Below are 19,729 nucleotides of genomic sequence, written 5' to 3'. Positions count from 1 at the left end.
ATCATTCTCATATTTATATCATATCTCTAGAGATGCCAACTTTATTTCAAAATATGCTTGAGATTAAGGCAATAATGCATGCATAAACATAAACTCCTTTAAGCATGGTCATATAACCACATACACTCATATGACAACATGAAAAAGCAGTAGAATGGTTTAAAACCCTTCCTTTGAGTACTAAATCTTGAACCAAGGTATAAAAAATTTAGCTATGATCCAGACATACCAAATGATAAGCATAATAAATTATAACTCAAATCATTCACCCTAACTTTAGAATTAAATTCTCAAAGTTAGGCATGTCCCTTGCTGTTCACTATTTTATTCCAACAGCATATACTTCACTTATAAAATACAAATGGGTTATCAATTCACATCCAAACTTCATGCAATTTAACAGAGCAACTCCTCTGGATGTCTAGTAAATACCATATCAATTTTGGAGTAAAGCATAAAACCATAATTTACTAAAAATCATACAATATAGCATACTCAAATCTGTCCTGGCAGAATTTCATGCAAATTAGAAATTGAACCATTATTTTTATATTAATCCAAATTCCGTGAGACTACTTTCATTACAACCATATGTGTCTTAGATTTCATTGGAAATATCCCTAGCATCCAAATTCACTGTATACCATTTAATATATAATTTATCATGCATAAACATAGAATTTGTCACAGAGGTAGCTTTGAAACATTTTCTTGTAAAATTATAAAATGATTGCAAATAGTCTTATTATCATATGAGAACTTTTATACACTCATTAGACATGTTAGAAAACACTTATATATGGTCATTTAAGCATTTATAGCAAAATTAAATACAACAAAAATCCCAGTAGTAATCTTAAAAGTACTCATCCTGACTTTTTCTTACTTCCTTAATCATATACAATCATTAATTAGTAAAAACCCTAATCTACCTTCAACAAATCACCAACATAGTTTCAAGGCTTCTTAAAACAACATATATATATAGACTTACAAATTCATGATTTCCTAATTTTACAAACCACAAATACCATTACTAAAATTCCTTGAAGAAATCATGGATTCTAAGGTGAGAGTAGCTAGAACCCTTACCAAGTTTATGGTTCTTGAGGGGAAATAGACATAGAATCACTCTTGCATGAAAGGATTTCCCTTTCCTAGTGACCGGACCTAAAAGTATGAGAGGTAGAGAGCTTGAGAGAGTTTTTCTTTCATTTGGTGTTGGACCTATGGGTATGAGAGGGAGAGAGTTCTTGATTGTTCTAGTTGCTTTAAGAGAGTAGAAAGAAGAAATGAGATGGGGTCTTATCTTCCTTTTGAGGTGTTGACCCGTGGGTTTGAGAGAAAAGATTCAAGAGAGCTTCTAGCTCTTTCCTTAAGAGAAAAGAGAGTAAAGTGAGTGAGAAACTCGGATTTGTGTGTGGACCCGTAGAAAATGAGAGCAAGAGAGTTTCTTGAATGTTCTAGTTGTCTTGAGAAAAGTCAAAGAAGTGAGGAGGAACTTGGTTATTGCATAGCCGGCCAAGTCTTGGTTTTTGGGTTTGTCAACATACATGGTACTTTGGCATTACTTGTGTTGAATTCCCATTGGTTGCATGTGGGTGGAATTACAACTATAACATCCCATGCATCATACTTAATTAAAACACCACTTACTATGCATCTAATAACTTAAACCACTTAATATAATTTTGTTCATACTTAGTATATATTTATAATACAATAGCCATCAATTATTTATAATCTTTACAATTCTTATTCGAAGGCATTATAAAATAATATGTTTAATAAATACTCTTCTATTAATTATAGAAAAGAAGTGGCTTTAAAATATTAATTAACTACTCAAACACGTAGTTTAATTATAAAGTTGGGTCGGGATGTTATAGTAGTCGGGAGATAAGCAGGTAAAAGGAAGGGGAAATGTTGGAGAAACTATAATAATAAATTGGGAAATTGATAAGAAAAAAAAATTAGAGTTAAAAATAAGAGAGATAATGTTGGAAATAGGTAGACGATATGGCCACTGATATAACTTGACATAAGCATAGTAACAATAAACACTACAATTCAACTTTTAAATATATATAGATTGGTTGAAACACAGCCTAGTTTGGGATGCTAGGTGCTAGCTTCAAATCATGAGTCAAATCATAGCACTAGTAAGTGAATATTACATACTTTACCCATAGAATGATGGATTGGGGTCTTGCAAAATGCAACATTAAAAAGTAAGAAATTGAGAAGGTAAAATGATAGAAATTAGAAGTTTTGATATTTATATTATATCTGTTTAGGAGCAACTTATTTAGTTTTTGCTAAAAAAGTTTTTATTGAAAATGTGTTAAAGTATACTTGTACTTTGAAAAAGTGAACAAATGTAAGGCTTTAAAAAGTTATACATAAAAACTAAAAGTTAAAAGCTAAGCTTATAAACTCATTCCAAATGGACACTAAATATAAGTTTTTAAACTTTCGATCTTAGCCATTGTTGAAGGCCACAATTTGACTCCTCACAACCACTCTAAAAACAGGCGCATGAGGCGTGGTATTAAATACCATAAAAAAATTTCAGTGTGTCTTCCTCATTACTAATTGGTTTTAAGGTAGAGTGACACAATTCACAGTCCGACAAATAGTTTCAAAACTAAGGTCATGAGTTTGAGCCACGAGAGCCTCATTATGAGGGAGGATTGTTGGGGCTATGTCTATTACGTCATTATACCATACAATAACACTTTTGATAACTAAAATTGAAAGTTAAAAAACTTATTTTTATTCTCAACCTTTGGTTCAAACCTTTTAACTTTTTTTTTTTTTATCATTTTATCTATTCAACTTTTTCCTCTCATAATTATCTGCTGCAATAATCGTAACTATATATTACTAGGTTCTTTTTTCTTTTTGTTTTTTTCCAATAATGAATAATTGTAAATAACTATATATTACTAGGTTCTTGTTTTTGTTTTTTTTTTTTTTTTCTATATATGTAATAATTGAAACAAAGCATTTTTATTATTATGGGAATTGAAACAAAAAGGCTATTGATTATACATTGATAAAATCTATGCAATAATTGAGTGAGTCTATGATTTTTTTATTTTTTTATTTTTTTTTATTTGCTGAATAATAGTCTATGATTGATACACATACTTTCGAATTCAACATAAATTCAAGATATTTCCTTGAATTCTTAATAAAAATATTTATTCTACTTGTGTACCGAATTAAATTCTTAGAGAAAAATCAATTTTTCAATAACATGTAGATGTACCCCTCTTCCCAGATTTATCTTTTATCTTTTATCTTTTTTATCTTCTTTTTTTTTTTTTTTTTTTTGAATTTCTATGCTTAGTGTAAGAAACAAATACATCTAACCATAATAAAATATTTCTTCTTACTATGGTAGACCCAAGCTCTGAATGGTATCTTCTAAATAAATAAAAATGCTTTGAATGGTGAATTAAGAAATTAACAGTTGTTAAAGAGAAATAAAAAGTTAAAAAAGGTAAATAATAAAAAAATTCATTAAATTAAAACGTGATTGTTGCGTCTATGTGATAAAGCTGTCGAAGCTACATATTTTTCATGGTAGGACAGGCTCATAATCGGAATATAGCTGTAGGCTGTAGCAAGTGCTGCTAAATCTCAACACTTTCGCTTTATTTTTTAATCATTTTTCTCCCTTATCTTTCTTAGTTAATTTATATTATTTTAATATATTGATTGGGAGTGATTTTTTTTTTATGGGAAATACTGAAAACTTTTATAAAACCATAAAAATACTGTGTACATCTTGTAGAAGAGCCTGTCTAATGAAACAAGGATCCTCCTCTAACCAAACTAAAAAGTCATCTATGCCATGGGCATATGATTTTGAATTTATTCAAAGGTGGCGGCTTCCAAAATGCAGGCTGGACACTATGTGGCTTCTCAGGGTCCTTAATGCATGCCTGGTACTCGGCTAGGTGCTCCAACGCATTGTTAACAATCTTAGGTGCGCTCTTTTTTACACCACCAATCCGTACTTTATTTCGTGATGCCCATAATGCCCACGCCACAATGATCATTCTTTCTATCTGCAAGGCATCCCATTCTGCATCAAAGACTCCATACCATAGCATATCCATGAAAGAGTGGAACTGAACATTAGATTGAGCAGGGAAGATCTTCTACATGGCCCAAGCTTCACGCACACGTTCACACTCCAAAAACAGATGGCCAGACGTCTCCAATCCAGATTGACACATCTCACAGGTACCTTCAGCAAGCACTTTCCTCCTTACTAAATTTTCTTTGGTGGGAAGAATGTCTTTGCATGCCCTCCAAGCAAAGTGACGAACCTTGTGAGGAGTGTTAATCTTCCATAATAGCTTCCAAAACCTCCTCTGTTTACTGTCGTCTGAAGCAGCACCAACACAACTTTCAGAGGCCAAGTCCATTGCAATTTTGTAAGCACTTCGCACAGTGAACCTACCATTATTCGTTTGGGCCCTACCTGCTTATCCTCGGGTAGCTTAGAGCTCAGGGCAATGCTGCATATTGATTGGAAGTGATTTTAAAAAGGATGAAAGAGGACCAGACAACCGGACCCACAGAAGAAAATAAGAGAAAAAGGTCAAAAAACACTTAAGGTCATGGATAGATATGACAAAACGGATCAGAATTTTCTAACTCGACCTGAAAAATACCCGACTTGAATTTGATTTTTTTTTTTTTACCTGAAGCAAAAACGGGTTGACCCGTAACCCGACCCGACCCGCGACCAGACCCGAACCCGAACCATTTAAAAAAAAAAAAAATTTGGTAAAAAAAATAGTGAAATTAAGACAATATTGGTTTAATTGTTTATTTTGAATTTTAAGGAAACAATTGATACATTTACATAACTGCATGCAAATTAATTAAAAAATAAATGGTTGAGCATTCTGTAATGAGTAAAGATTTTTAGATATCAAATAGTAAAGTACATGTCAAGATAATCTAGTTACAGTAAAGTTAAAAACAGATTTAAAATTATAGATATGTGTGAGACACATTCACAAGTGTGAAAATAGTAAAGCCAAAGTATCAAATTAGCATAAATTATGAATGCTTAGATCTATTTTTTAACAATTTATGTTCAAAATAAACGGCTTTTCAAAAAAAATTATGATATTTCCTAGAATATATGCTGCTTAACAATGATACGATCTTCATAAAAGAGACTAGGTATAAATAAGTAAGCAATCAAACTTTAATGTATATCTCAAATTGAAATAAAGTGTCAACCACAATTGATAATAGATAATAAAATTAATTTTTAAAATTGTAACTTTCTTATATGTTTTTATTCTTTATCAAATGAGTTATCCAATAAGTCATTTGTAATTTTTTTTTTTTTTGGAATGTTGATATTGTGTAAAAATAAAACTTGTATATTTGTTTTACTTATCTTTGTGTTGTTTTGTTTTAGATAGCAATGTTAGGATTTGTATAATTTTAAAATTATTGAATAAGTATTAATAAGTTTAACTGAGTTTATTCTTGATATAAGTAGTGAATTCAAAATAATGCATTTTACATCAAGTAATATGTTGCATAACTATCCAAATGGCAAATACATATTGTTTTCTTTATAAAAAAAATAAAAAATTTCATGTGAAAAATACAGGTCAACCCGACCCGACTCGCAACCTGATTGACCCGAACCTGTTTTCAACCCGCTTAAAATGACCCGTTTTTGACCCATGACCTATTTGACTCGTGACCCGATTGACCCGACCCGAACCCGACCCGACCCGACCCGCCAGTTTTGTCATGTCTAGTCATGGAGTCTTTTCGAGTTTACTAAAATGCAATCTCACCGAAACGAGGAAAAAATGGAAACATGTGAGGTCATGGAGGGGTTTACTAAAATGCAATCTCACCAAAACGAGGAAAATATGGTAGAGAAAACGTGAGAGATAAAATGTCTATTTTTGCCTATTTTTTCTTATTTATTTTTTGAAATAGTTTTAGGTATAATCTATATATATATATATATATATAACCGAAGTCTTTAAAGCTCCCACAATTTTTCACATCAGCACAGTATTAAAAAATAAAAAATAAACCCAAAAAAAAATCTTTTTTAAACTATATAAAAAAAAATCATAAACGCAAGGGGCTTTCTAAAACATCCAAAAAAAAAAACTTTTTTAAACTAAAAAAAAAAACATCATAAATGCAAGGGGTTTTCTAAAACCCAAACCCCATATAAACACTTTGCCTTCTCCTCTTTGCCTCTTCCATTCTCTCTGCCTCTCTAGTGCCGGCCTCCCACTCCTTTAGTGGCTGAAAGTTTTTGATCTTGAGACTTTACCATCAAACCAGATTCTCTCCGCAAACATTACCTGTAAGTTTTTTATTTTGTTCTATAATTTTGGCTGTTAAATATGATTTAGAGTTTTGTTTTTGGTTCTTTGCCTCTTTCGTTCTCTCTGCCTCTCTTAATTCTCAAACCCCTAAACTATAGTCCACAGGCGCCAGCCTCCCACTCCTTTAGTGGCAGAAATTTTTTAATTTTGAGAATTTACCATTAGACCAGATTCTCTCCGCAAATATTACCGGTAAGTTTTTTTATTTTGTTCTATAATTTAGGGTTTCGTTTTTGGTTGTTAAATATGATTTAGGGTTTTTTTTGGGAGTGTTTTTTTTTTTTTTTTTTTGAATGATTAGCTTAGATTGATGGGTTTGGAGCCTGTAGTGGGTTTTATTAATTTCAATTATTGGCTGTGAGAAAATCCATCTGGGATTTTAGATTGAATTTTTATATGTGTAGATTGAAAATTACATCAAGTTTGTGAGTTCAGGGGTTACTTAGTGTAATTAATAAGATTTATTTGGGCCGTTACTAGATGTTTTACTTAACAGTGAATTCTAGCTAAGCTTTTGGCTACAGGAATGAAGCTAGACTCTGGTGCTGAATTGAGTGAGCAAGATGTGGTAAGTTAGAGTTAGCAATTCTTTATTTCCCCCTTTGTTGTGTTTTGTGTAAGGAGTTTTGCACCCAAAAAAAGGTGATGGCTTGAATGAATAATACAAGTTAAGGTTTATATTATAATTGATGCTCATCTTTTGGGACAGTAATGATATTTCCTGTCCTTTTATTAGACGAGCATCCTTGGGATGCTCTTGATGTTTTTGTGAGTCATTTGTTTGTGTTTGGATTTAATTTAAGTTTCTGGGTTATGGTCAAGCTTGGTTTTATATTTAGTTTAATTATTATTTCATCTCAAGTTTACCATTGTTTTTATTACTTCTTTATCTAATTTTTATGGGTATGTAGAATAGTACTGTGAAAAATACATGCATACACACATGAATTGATATTAAATCTCTTCTTTAGATGAAAGAATGTTTATTAACCAATAAAATCCAGATAGGGTCAAATTTTGCTACCAAAATCCAAAAATAAGGAAGAAAAATATCATCTTGAAATTTCTCATTTAAGACTAACTACAAGCAGATTTGTTTCAATGAAGGTTTAATCCATCAAATGCTGAATTTACTTTGAAATTGCCATATAACCTACCTATAATATCATTCATGTAATATGAAGCAAAGTTTTCTGAATCCTGTACCTTAAAATCACTTTAGAATTTGCATACTATCATGAAAATTGGAGGAAAATAATGAAGCTAGAGTCTACTACATAATCCAATTCTCCCTACTTTATTAGTTCCATGTTACAATTCAAATCCGAAATAACTTGAAAATATTAGAAGCCTATAATTGAACCTATTGAACTCAAATAATACCATATTCTCTCTGATTCATCAATTTAGAACCAAAAAAGAAAAAAAAAAAACAGAGAAAAAATAATGGATTTGTCACAATTTGAGCTATTTTATGTTTTAGAGACTATATATGTCTTTACTTCGAACATAGTGAAATAATGGATTTGATAAACAATTCAATAAGGTGATTTGCATTATGATGGAAATGTGCAATTCTATGTAAAGTATAGTTTTTCTTATGTTCATTATATTTTCCCTACTTACATGTATTGTGGTTTGCTTCCAACAATTTTATTTTCTGATTGTAAATCATTAGAAAGCAAAATAAATGTGTTTCATTTATTTTCTCTTTTGTGTATTTTATTCACATATTTCAATTAGGTAGTCAAAAGTAATTTGGCTGGTAAAAAGTATTGTTCTTTAGTGCCAAATGTTTGTTTGAATTGGAAGCCTTAAGGAACAATTTTCATGAACAAGGAACTCTCATTTGTTTGGTATATTTTATGTTCAGCTAGCCTTTGGTGTTACTATCAGTTACATATGGCTTGGTCTTAATGAAAGATTATTTCAAGGCAAAGTAAGTGGGGTTTCTGTACTGCTATTTATCTCTAAGTTGAGGACTTCTTTCATTGTAATTTTGGATGGTTCTTGCTTCATGTTGAACGAAATTTCATGAATTTAATGCAAACCTTGATGGGTATTGCTTAATAAAAAGTTATTTGTCTCATATATGTGGTCAACTGCAACTATCACACAGCCATTACTTTTGCACATGGAGGGGTAAGTCCATATGACTTCAATTTTATTTTTATTTTTTTTTTCTATCTTTTATAGCAAGGTTAGCAATCTAACACTGACCCAAAAAAAAAAAAATGAAATAAATATGACTCTAGGCTTATTTTGTCTTAAAGATTATCCGTTTGTCTTTTTAAGAAATTTCAATGAGTAATATAATTTTTTTTATAAATCCATTCCTATTCAAGAATTATAGGAGCTTTAAAGAAACAAACAGATTATTTGCAAGGTATTACTGTTACCTTTATATTTTATTACTTTGGTAGTGTGCTTAGCATTTTGTATATCATTTTTTCAAGTATCATGGTAACATTGCTTCTTTTTTTGCTATTGTAACATTGTCATTTTGTAGAACTTTTAGAAGTCAATGTGAATGATTATCGTTAGGTTCTAAATCAATAGTTCTGAATTTGTTGATGAAAGTTTTATTTGAGTGCTTTCAATTTTGTCAATGGAATTTTTTTTAAGTAAAAAAAAAAAAAAAAAAATTAATGTATGATAGTCTATCATCCTAATATGATGCCACTCAATTTATTTGGTAGTTTAGACTTTAGAGCTCATTCATGATAAAAGTCTTTCTAATTATGACTGAGATTATGCTTCGACAAGTTTCCAATTATTTGAAGTATGTATAGTTTCACTCTCAAAGGTTCTTGCTTCATCATATTCAACTTGACCTGTTTGTGTTTTGAAATTAACTTGAACTCTTATTAAAAGCTTGGTTTTGTATCTACTTTATGTGAAACACTATAAAGAAGTAAACTTTGACTTTTTAGTTTTAAATTGTAATTTTTAACTTCTGTAGTCAAACTAAGGACGGTGAAGGAAAATTTTTCTAAAAAAAAGGAAAAAGGCTTATGGATTTTATGAGATGTATACGTGTTGATTGTGATTTTTATGTTGTAGAATGATGAAAAGAAATAAGAAGGAAAAAAGGACTTTGTTTAAGATCCACTTGAAAAAGGGCAAAAGCCTAAAGGTTGCTTCTAATGTTGCTGCACTTGGATGATTCAAAAGCTATGTAGACATGTGCTTATGCATTATATGTGATGTTTTGTTTGGCAAAATTTACATTTTTGAGGTTCTTCAATAAATGATTATTATTATTATTATTTTGGAGTTATGTGGATATGTGTAATTGTTATTTATCTTAACTCTTACCTATCAAAAACATATCATCTATCCTAATACTGGAATATCAAGATGAAGGATTTGCACTTGATCCATTAAGACCAAATTCGAACATGCAAGTGATTTTGCTACCAAAAAAAGTTGGACGGTTTGTAACATGCAATTGATTCTTTTACCCAATTTTGTAGTCTAATTTGCAAATGATTCTAATTGTAAAGCTTGACAATTTGTAACTTGCTTTGGATCCAATATATATATATATGTAGTTGATCTCATTTTTAGCAGCTTTCTCGTGCATAACACGGGTTAGCGACTAGTAGTTCTTTATTATCATACTAAGACAACAATCAGTTTTTTTCTCAAAAAAAAAAAAAAGACAACAATCGGTTTTTTGGATCATTAGTCATTCTTTTTGTTTTATTATTATTATTTTTTTGTGCTTATCTTTTTTATTTGTTTAAACTACGTATTTGGTCTCTATCATTTATATCATATATTAATTTAGTTTCTAACATTTCAATTGTGTTAATTTAGCCTATAACTTTTTAATGTCATGTCAATTTAGTTCATGTCATTAAAAAAAAAGTAAATTATAAAAAAAAAATTCATTAAATTGAAAGAGGACTAGTAAACAGGACCAGAGAAGAAAATAAGAGAAAACCAGGAAAAAAATGGTAGAGAAAACGTGAAGGATAAAATGTCTATTTTTGTCTTTTTCCTCCTCTATCTTCTTTTCCAATCTCATTAGTCCTTCCTTTTGTTTTATTATTATTATTTTTTTTTTTTGGTCATCTTTTTTATTTGGTTAAACTACGTATTTGGTTTCTATCATTTATACCATATTTTAATTTAATTTCTAACCTTTCAATTATGTTAATTTGGTTTCTAACCTTTTAGTGTTATAGGAATTTAATTCATGTCATTATCTCTTGAATGAAAATTACTGATGTAGCAAATGGTTAAAAATAAAAAATTAGTTTCCGTTGATGTAGCGATAAACTAATTTTTTATTTTGACCATTTGTTACGTTAGCAATTTTTATTCAAGAAATAACAGTATGAATTAAATTGACATATACTGAAAAGTTAGAAACCAAATTGACACAATTAAAAGGTTAGGAACTAAATTAAAATATGGTGTAAAAGATAGAGACCAAATATGTAGTTTACCTTTTTTATTTATTATTTATTTTCCATCTGTTTTGGTTTGGTTTGGTTTTTTTTTTTTTTTTTTTTTTTTTTTTATTTATAATGAAGTGGCCATCTAAATATAATTTTTTTAATAAAAAATAATGTGTTACTTTTTTTTTTTAATTTAATAGAGGCGTGAAAGTAAATTTATACCATCTATATTTTCTATCATTTAATTTTCATTTTCAATCAAACAAAAAAGTTTTCCATCTCTCAATTTTTTCATCCCCAACCAAACACCTAAAAAGAAAATTAAAATTTTTTATATCCTCTTACTTTTCCATCAACTCCCCATTTTTTATTTTCCTACTTTTCTATCTCATGTTTGGTTGGATGGAAAAAATATGATGTGAGGTGAATTGTGAAAGAGCTTCTAGTAGTTTACTATATATATATATATATATATATATATACATAATACAACATCAAAAGTCACAATTTTTGTCACAACTATCCTAAGTGGTAGACTGTAATTAGCTGTCTATCACTTTTACATAAACTAACTAATTTTTCTTCACCACTCACAGAGTCTTTCACATAAATAGTTGGGACAAAAATTGTGAATTTTAACATGTATTTAAAATTTTTAATTGTAAAATGATATATTGAAGTAGCAAAAAGTAATATTTTTGGTGTTAAAGTAACAAATTTATTTTTGAAGGGAGCGGATGCTAATGGTCAGCACGCATGACTACAAAATGTCATATACCATGAATTGGATTGACGTTGATTCAAGACCATATATGCCAGTACATGTCTGTACATCGTATTAATAATACAGAACTTTACCACATGTTGAACATGATGCAAATTATAATTATAATAATGGATATATATATTCGGATGAGAATCTCCCTAGCGATATATAAATCCAAGTAATCAACTGCCAAAATCCCATATCAAGCTTCATCAAATTAGGCCTTTGTCAATGTCTCTCAACCTAGTTGTTTCACTCCCTACTTGCAATTTCCCAATAGCAGCTTTCCCATCTATAGGTCCCATCCATCTCAAATCACTTTCTGGTCCTGTCCAATGCAAGGTTTCCAGCAAAATTTCAAGTAGTACTGATATTGTTCAGCGATCTGCTGATTACCAACCTCCCATTTGGGACTATGATTACATTCAGTCACTAAGAAGTGAATACTTGGTACATAATATATAGTATTGTTATTTCATTGTTAGATTTACTAGAATTTGAATTATTATTGGAAACTGATCACCGGGCTCATGTTAATTATAAGGATCTAATTATTGTATATCTTAAGGGCACATATTAGTCATCTATTTTTGGAATCATTTTATGGAGAATTGAAAAAGTTGCCACAAAAGTTGGTAACTTTTTCGTTTTTCTATAAAAAATTTCTTTAAATAGTTTACTAATATATGCTATAAAGGTACACATTAGTAAAACCCTAATTATAATATTGTGATGTAGAGAGAAGAATGCACAGAGCAAGTTAACAAGTTGAAGGAACAAGTGAGGATGATGCTTCACAAAGTGATGGATCCTTTAGAGCAACTGGAGCTGATAGATACCTTACAAAGACTAGGATTGTCTTGTCACTTTGAGAGTGAAATGAAGAGAATACTGGAAGGTCTATATAACAATAATCATGGTGGTGATTTGTGGAAGAAGGAGAATTTATATGCCACAACTCTTACATTTCGTCTGTTTAGACAACATGGATATAGTGTGTCTGAAGGTAATTAGGAAAGAAATTGAAGTCACCAGTCGATATTTATAAGTTATAATTAACCAATGTTTTTGAATTATAGTGCACTTTTGACCCTTATTTTAGTATTCTTTTTTTTTTCTTTTTTTGTCCTTTATATTTTATATTGTTCATGTTGTCCACTTGTATTAATAATCTAACCATTAAGAGCTGATACCCCAAATTTTGTGAATTTGATTGAATTGGATTGGTTAAGTGTGCTTTAAGTCCTACATCAGATGTTTACTAGTTAGATCTTATGTGTTGCATTTATAAATAACCACAATGAGTCACAAATGTAACTTGATTATAGTCATTTTGGGGTGTAATCGCAAATGTAACTAGAGCTTTTCTCTTGTTATGATAGAATGGTATCAATGCCCACTTTGCCCGCTAGGGTGATGGGTAGGTCTCACAAGAGAACGTAAGGCCTTTAGTGGGTTGGATTGTGGGAACCCAAAAGTCTTTGGACTCTAATTGGTATGACACGCGCAGATGTGTGTGTTTATATATATAATGGATGGTTAGATTGTTAATGGATATAAATTACATGGCTAATATGAAAATATAATAAAATATAAGTTTCCAAAATGAAAGTTTTGAATTGTAAAGGGTCAAAATGAAAACAATTACAAACTTTAATAGTCAAAATTGTATTTTAGTCATTTTTTTAATAGAAATCCCAAATGTGCACAAATTAAGGTATGTGTGTGTGTGTATACATCATTTTTAGAGATTAAAGTTAACCAAAACACAAATACAACAACAACCATGCTTTAGTCTCAAATATTTTAGGGTTGGCTATGAATATCCTAACAAATTAATCAAGGTTAACCACATATATTTTTTTCATCATTCTATTCTATCCAAAGTCATATTATTTGTTACTTTCTTAATTGACATGTCATTTTTTACTATTCCTACTAATATTAGCTCTTACACAAATAACAACAAAAATATGTACAACTTCCTTGAGATTGTTTAGGTGTACCAATGAATAATAAATAAAGTTTAATTTAAAAAAAAATCAAATTACACCTCATAATTAAACATTTAATATTCAATATCTTGCTTCTTGTACCCTTCAAACACCTGTTAATCACTGTTGGGTTGCTATGTGTAGAAGTTTTTAATAGTTTCATGGAGAGAGGAAGTTTCAAGGCATGTCTTTGTGATGATACCAAGGGAATGCTAGCCTTGTATGAAGCTTCATTCCTTTTGATAGAAGGTGAAAATATCTTGGGGGAAGCCAGAGATTTCTCAAAAAAACATCTCCAAGAATTTGTAAAGCAGAATAAAGATCAAAATCTTTCTACTGTAGTAGTGAGCCATGCCTTGGAGCTTCCACTACATTGGAGGATACTAAGGGTGGAAGCGAGATGGTTCATTGATGTATATAGAAGCAAAGAACATATGAACCCTACCTTACTTAAGCTTGCAGACTAGATTTCAACATGGTGCAAGCAACCCACCAAGAAGATCTCAAACAAGTGTCAAGGTAAAAAGCTTGTTAATTTTGATTTTGTAATTTAAGCTTCATTTGATATAATTCTTCATTGATAACATATTTTACACATTAATGACCCTTGGAAGGAATATTATATAGAAATTGAAGCATAAACTAATAAATACTAAAATTAAAATCAAATTTGATTAGCAACATGAACAAATAATTTACTAGGCCGAACCTATATATTATGGGACCTAAGACCAAAATTAAATTGGAGCAAATTATATATTTAAATATCAATTCATTAATATAAAAATTAGTAATTAAATCTTTATATTAAGGTTATGTCAAGTTGCCAACTATAAATTAAGTTCAACAAAAAACTCTCCCAAGTCCCAATGACAATCTGAATGCTTCGTGCTTCTCTGTTTCTCTGTTTCTAAGAAAGCTCTGTGCTTCTCCTAGAACAGTAGAATAGTTGTCCCTTCTCTTAGAAGGTGAGTTTGTACTCCTTAAAATAACAAGGTTATTTTAAGGTTTGTTGGGTTTTTTCCTTTATGGGGTGGGGAAACACTTCAGTGTTTCTTTTTGCAGTTTCCTCTTTAAGTTTTTTCTCTCAGTTTTTTGAAATCGTCTGGAGAATTTGACCTCTAATCAAACGATAAAGCAGTCTAGTTTGAGGGATTAAGGTACTAGTTCGGGGGGGAGAATAAGTCTTCACGAACAGAGTACTAGACAAACTGCTGTGCCTGGTTCGGTGAACAGAGTGCTAGACAAACCGGTGTGCTTGGTCCAGCAAATTTATCTTAGCAGCAAAATTTCTCACAAGCAGATTCCTCAAGATGATGCTCTACAAAAGAATATGGCGTTCTACAAATGGTCTCAAAATCAAGCTTTGTGGCAGCCATAGGGTACATGATGTCCCCTGCAAATTCATGAATAAGGCTATGGCAGAAAGTATCTGTGAAACAATAGGTAGGAGAATTTTCAGGCATCCTATGAGACCTCCGCCAATTCAGCGACAAGAAGGCGAATTTTCAAGCACAGTAGTTGATTGGACTGGAGAAGGCGAAGCAATTATGGAAATCGAAAATTCTGGGGATGACATTAATTCCAAATCCGTTACAAATTCAAAATCCGTAACTGATAAGGAAAGGGAATCTGAGGCAGCAAACGTGCTAAACCAAGAGAAGCCAAATCCGTTATTCTCTTAATCAATTTCCGAAATTAATTGCCATGATCATTTATTCCCTCAATCACGTTCCGAAAATAAATGCGAAGGTGATTTATTCCTTTCACAACTCTCAGTTTTCGAAAAGGAAATAAGGAAGTTTGATATAACAGGTACTAAGGAGGCAGGACATACGAGCACAGCTAGCAGGGAAGGGGAACGTGAGAAAATTCATAACTTCCCTCATGAAGTGGCAGGAAAAATAAATGCTTCAATGTGTAGTCTCTCTCCTCACTGTTCTAATGTGGAAGCAGCATTCATGGACTTCAAAGAAGGGTTGTCGTGGATGATCAGAACGAAATATAGAGTGGTTCTCAGTCACGGTTTGGTCAATATGGACATATCGGATTCCAGTCAAAATAAACCAACCTTGGTGCAATCCAAACCAACTCACAAACATAGCCAAAAATTATATCGATACAATGTTTTAAGTAGAAGATAGAGCAGTGATTGGAGTGATCATTCGAGAATGCCAAGGAAAAGGCTTGGCACACATGGTCGGAATCATCCCTCTCCCCTTAACTGTCATAGAGCTTGAAACTTTGGCTATATCGAAAGCTTTACAGTTGGATGCTGATCTAAGTTTGGAAGATGTCACTCCAGAGGGAGTTTCAGAGATTGCAATGAATGCTTTGAATGTAGATTCGCAGTCTTTGGAATCCTTTGGTTTACTTAGTCATGATGTTAAATGTTTTGCAAGGTTATTTCATTGTATTAGGTTTTCACATGTTCGTAGAGAAGGATTGTTGTATTCTCACATTAAGAGAAACAACAATGGGGTTGCTCATAGTCTGGCTAAAAATGCATCATGCATACCAGATTTTCAAGTATGGATGGAAGATGTCCCATCTCATATTGGTTCGATTTTACAATTGGATGTAGTTGAATTTTATTAATAAAATCCATCAATTTCTTTCTCAAAAAAAAAAAAAAAAAAAGTTGCCAACTATAATAATTTTGATACCTCTAATTAAATTTTGATTATAAATTTATTTATTAGTAATTAGTCATATATTTATTTGATGTTTTCTTTTTTTATAATACTTAATTTTTCATTAACAACTGCAATATTACTTAAAAATGAAAAGTATTTGATTGTAGACAACTTATATTAAAAAGTCGAAATTCGATTTTTCAAAAAAAAAAAAAAAAACAAAAAGAGGAAGAGAGAAAGGTATGAACATAAGCTATAAGGTTTGGAATTATTTTTTTCTTTTCGGTCTTTTGATTTTCTTTGTTAAGAGACTGAGAGAGAGAGAGAGAGAATTTTCAGCTTCTTTGGGAGAGATTACATGTTCTACACTCTAAATCTCTCACATAGAGGAAATGGAGAGTCTGTCATCATATGGAGATTTTTTTTTATAATTTTTTTTCTCTTTTTAAAAAAAATACTTTTTATTTATTGACTGATATTTAAAGGTTTAATTAATACTCATATCCTATTGATTAAAAATTTGGGGCTTAAACAGTTGTTTAATTCACCTAAGGCACATGCTGGCACTCATAATTAAATTAGTTATAGCCTAAATTTTAAAAGTTAAGCTATGTTTAACTTATCTAATTCAAAAGGTTAAAAATGCATCGATATAAAAAGAAAATTGATTTTTTTTTTTTTTTTTTTTGCTTCACATAAAGGTGGTGGAGGAGCACTGGCATTACAAAAAAAATTGAGCTTTGCAAGGGATAGGTTGATAGAGAGTTTCTTCTGGACAATGGGGTGTACATTTCGTCCTCACTTTGGATATTGTAGGAGAATCTCAACAAAGGTCAATGTACTCATTACAGTATCAGATGATATTTATGATGTGTATGGAACTTTAGATGAACTTGAGCTCTTCACGAACGCTGTTGAGAGGTTGGTATTAATGACAATACGCCTCAAATGCTTCAAAGCTATCTTTGACATAAAGACTTAAGTGTGCTCTTTGTGATTCCAGGTGGGATATCAATGCAATGGATGGGCTCCCAAATTATATGAAGATATGTTTCCTAGCTCTACACAATTCAGTTAATGAAATGGCTTTTGATATACTAAAGGAGCAAGAATTACACATCATTCGATATTTTAAAAAAAGGGTATGCAATTCACTTCTAAATCCATCTATATTAATCCTTAACATTTTCTTCTTGAACGCATGGTGTGTTATACTACCTTAAATTCATTGTTCCACCATAAATTTTTCAGTGGGCAGATTTATGTAGAGCTTATTTGTTGGAGGCAAAGTGGTACTATAGTGGGTATACACCAAGACTTCAAGAATACCTTGAGAATGCATGTTTTTCAATAGGAGCACCAACTATACTACTACATGCTTATTTTTCCTACACAAATCCAATAACAAATCCAATAACAAAGGAAGCCCAAGATTGCTTGGAAGAGTACCCCAACATAGTTCATTTGTCATCAATGATTTTGCGATTAGCAGATGATCTTGGAACATCTACAGTATGTAGACCAAACTATCCTAAGAGTTTCATCAACATGACTTTCGTTTCGTATAATTCACAAACCCTCACAATCATTTTTTTATTTTTCATATCAAGATGAATTAAAAAGAGGCGATGTTCCTAAATCAATCCAATGTTACATGAACGAAACTGGTGCTAGCGAAGAAGATGCTCGTGAATTCATTAGGTGTTTGATTAGTGCAACATGGAAGAAGATGATTGGAGAACAATCTATGACTTCTCCCTTCTCTAAAACATTTATTGAAATTGAATTCAACCTTGGAAGGATGGCCCAATGCATATACCAGTATGGAGATGGGCATGGTGTTAGAAACCATGAAACTAAGGATCATTTATTATCATTGTTTGTTCAGCTCATTCCACCATAAAGATTAACATGATGAATTATTGTTATATAAGGATGTAGATTTGATGTTTTAACTCATTAATTATATTACATATTACCTTTGAGATTTGTGAGTTGGTTTGTGTCTGTGAGAGTTTTGTGATCGTTTGTGAGGTTTTGATTGAGTGTTGATAGTTTTTAGACCCCTTAAAAACAATTGGATTAACCTAGGTAATTAGCCAAGTTATTACTTAGTCCAAATTTCAAATCTAGGTTATCACAATCAAACAATCATATCATGCAAAGCGGCGAAAAGATAAATAAAACAATGATATGATGACCCAGGAAAACCAAACCGGTAAAAAACTTGGAGAGGATTTAACCTAACTATTCTCAAGGTAAAAAACAAATCTACTAGAAAGAATCGAATTTTTATAATAGCAACTTAGACCACTAACATCCTATTGCTACCTACCAGTAGAAACTTACTGATATGATCACGTGCAAACTTCGAGACCACGAACTCTTTCTTTCTTTGGCCTTTGCAAAACACAAATATCAACGTCTGTGACTTTGAGATTCCACTCAAAGGTTTAGCAACACAAACTCTCCTGTTTGTGACTCCAAGACCACCCTTGAAGGTTTAGATTATCAGCACCTTTGATGACTAGAGAAGGCAACAACTTCTATACTACCAGATCTTGAGATTCTTCAAGTAACAACACCAGTAGAAGATATGAGAGAGATTTTTAGGAACAAAACCCTAAATACAAGAGAGGCACTCTCTTCTCTCTCTAAAAAGCCTAATAAAAACGTGCTTAGGGTTTCCTTTATATATTGGGAGAAGTAAATCTGAAACCCTAATCTTTAATAGGCTTGAACTGCTGTTTGGGCTTAATTAAAATTCTGTAGATATGACTTTCGATTGATCGAGCCTGTCTTTCGATCGATCGAACCAAACAGATTATGAAATCTTCCTCCTGCAGCTTATATGTTCTTGAATCTTGACTTGAATCACCTTGAGCATTGTCTAATAATACCTACAGACTCTAAGATCTATATCTAGACAAGTTTGTGTTCACGATTTGTCAATTGTTATAAACTTTTAGAACCTAACAAGTGTTGTAATCCATATCATTAATTGTGAATTTTAGTTAGCGTTGTATGTGGACATAGGCTTGGAGTTAGTCAAACCATTTTAAATACTGTTCTCTTAAGTGATTGTTTTATTTTTTTTTTTATTCATGTGAAAGCGCTTCATATAACCTTAAATCACAACAAATTGATATCAAAGCTCAAAGTTTGGCTAAGTTCACCAGAAAATATGTTTAGTGCATAGTAGCAAAGCTAGAAAGGGGCCAGGGGGTCATAGGGCACCTAGCTTTTTGAAAATTTCATTTGTAGCAGCAAAATATATATATATATATATATATTACATGTAATTTATAATTACATGTAAATTATAATTACATTTAATTATATGCAAATTAACTAACTAGCCCACATTAGAATTTTGAGGAAAAAATTTATTGGTTACTTTGGTCTCCTTTAAATCTTAAATTTCCGTAGAAAAGTCCAAATATAAAAAAATTTTGATTGATACAAAGACCCACAAAAAAAAAAAAAAAAAAAAAAAAAAAGGTGGTGTCTAGCCTAAGTTCAATTC

The 19,729-nt window shown here is 31.1% G+C and overlaps 1 pseudogene; it reads left to right on the top strand.

Moving 5' to 3' along the window:
• The first annotated feature begins 11,804 nt into the window (after positions 1-11,804).
• On the top strand, positions 11,805-18,106 carry LOC115961461 (annotated as a pseudogene).
• Positions 18,107-19,729: the final 1,623 nt, after the last annotated feature.

This window comes from Quercus lobata, chromosome 9, assembly GCF_001633185.2.
Source record: "Quercus lobata isolate SW786 chromosome 9, ValleyOak3.0 Primary Assembly, whole genome shotgun sequence".
NCBI lineage: Eukaryota > Viridiplantae > Streptophyta > Magnoliopsida > Fagales > Fagaceae > Quercus > Quercus lobata.
The sequence above is the reverse complement of the archived record's forward strand: the minus strand, read 5'-3'. Positions and strand labels throughout refer to the sequence as shown.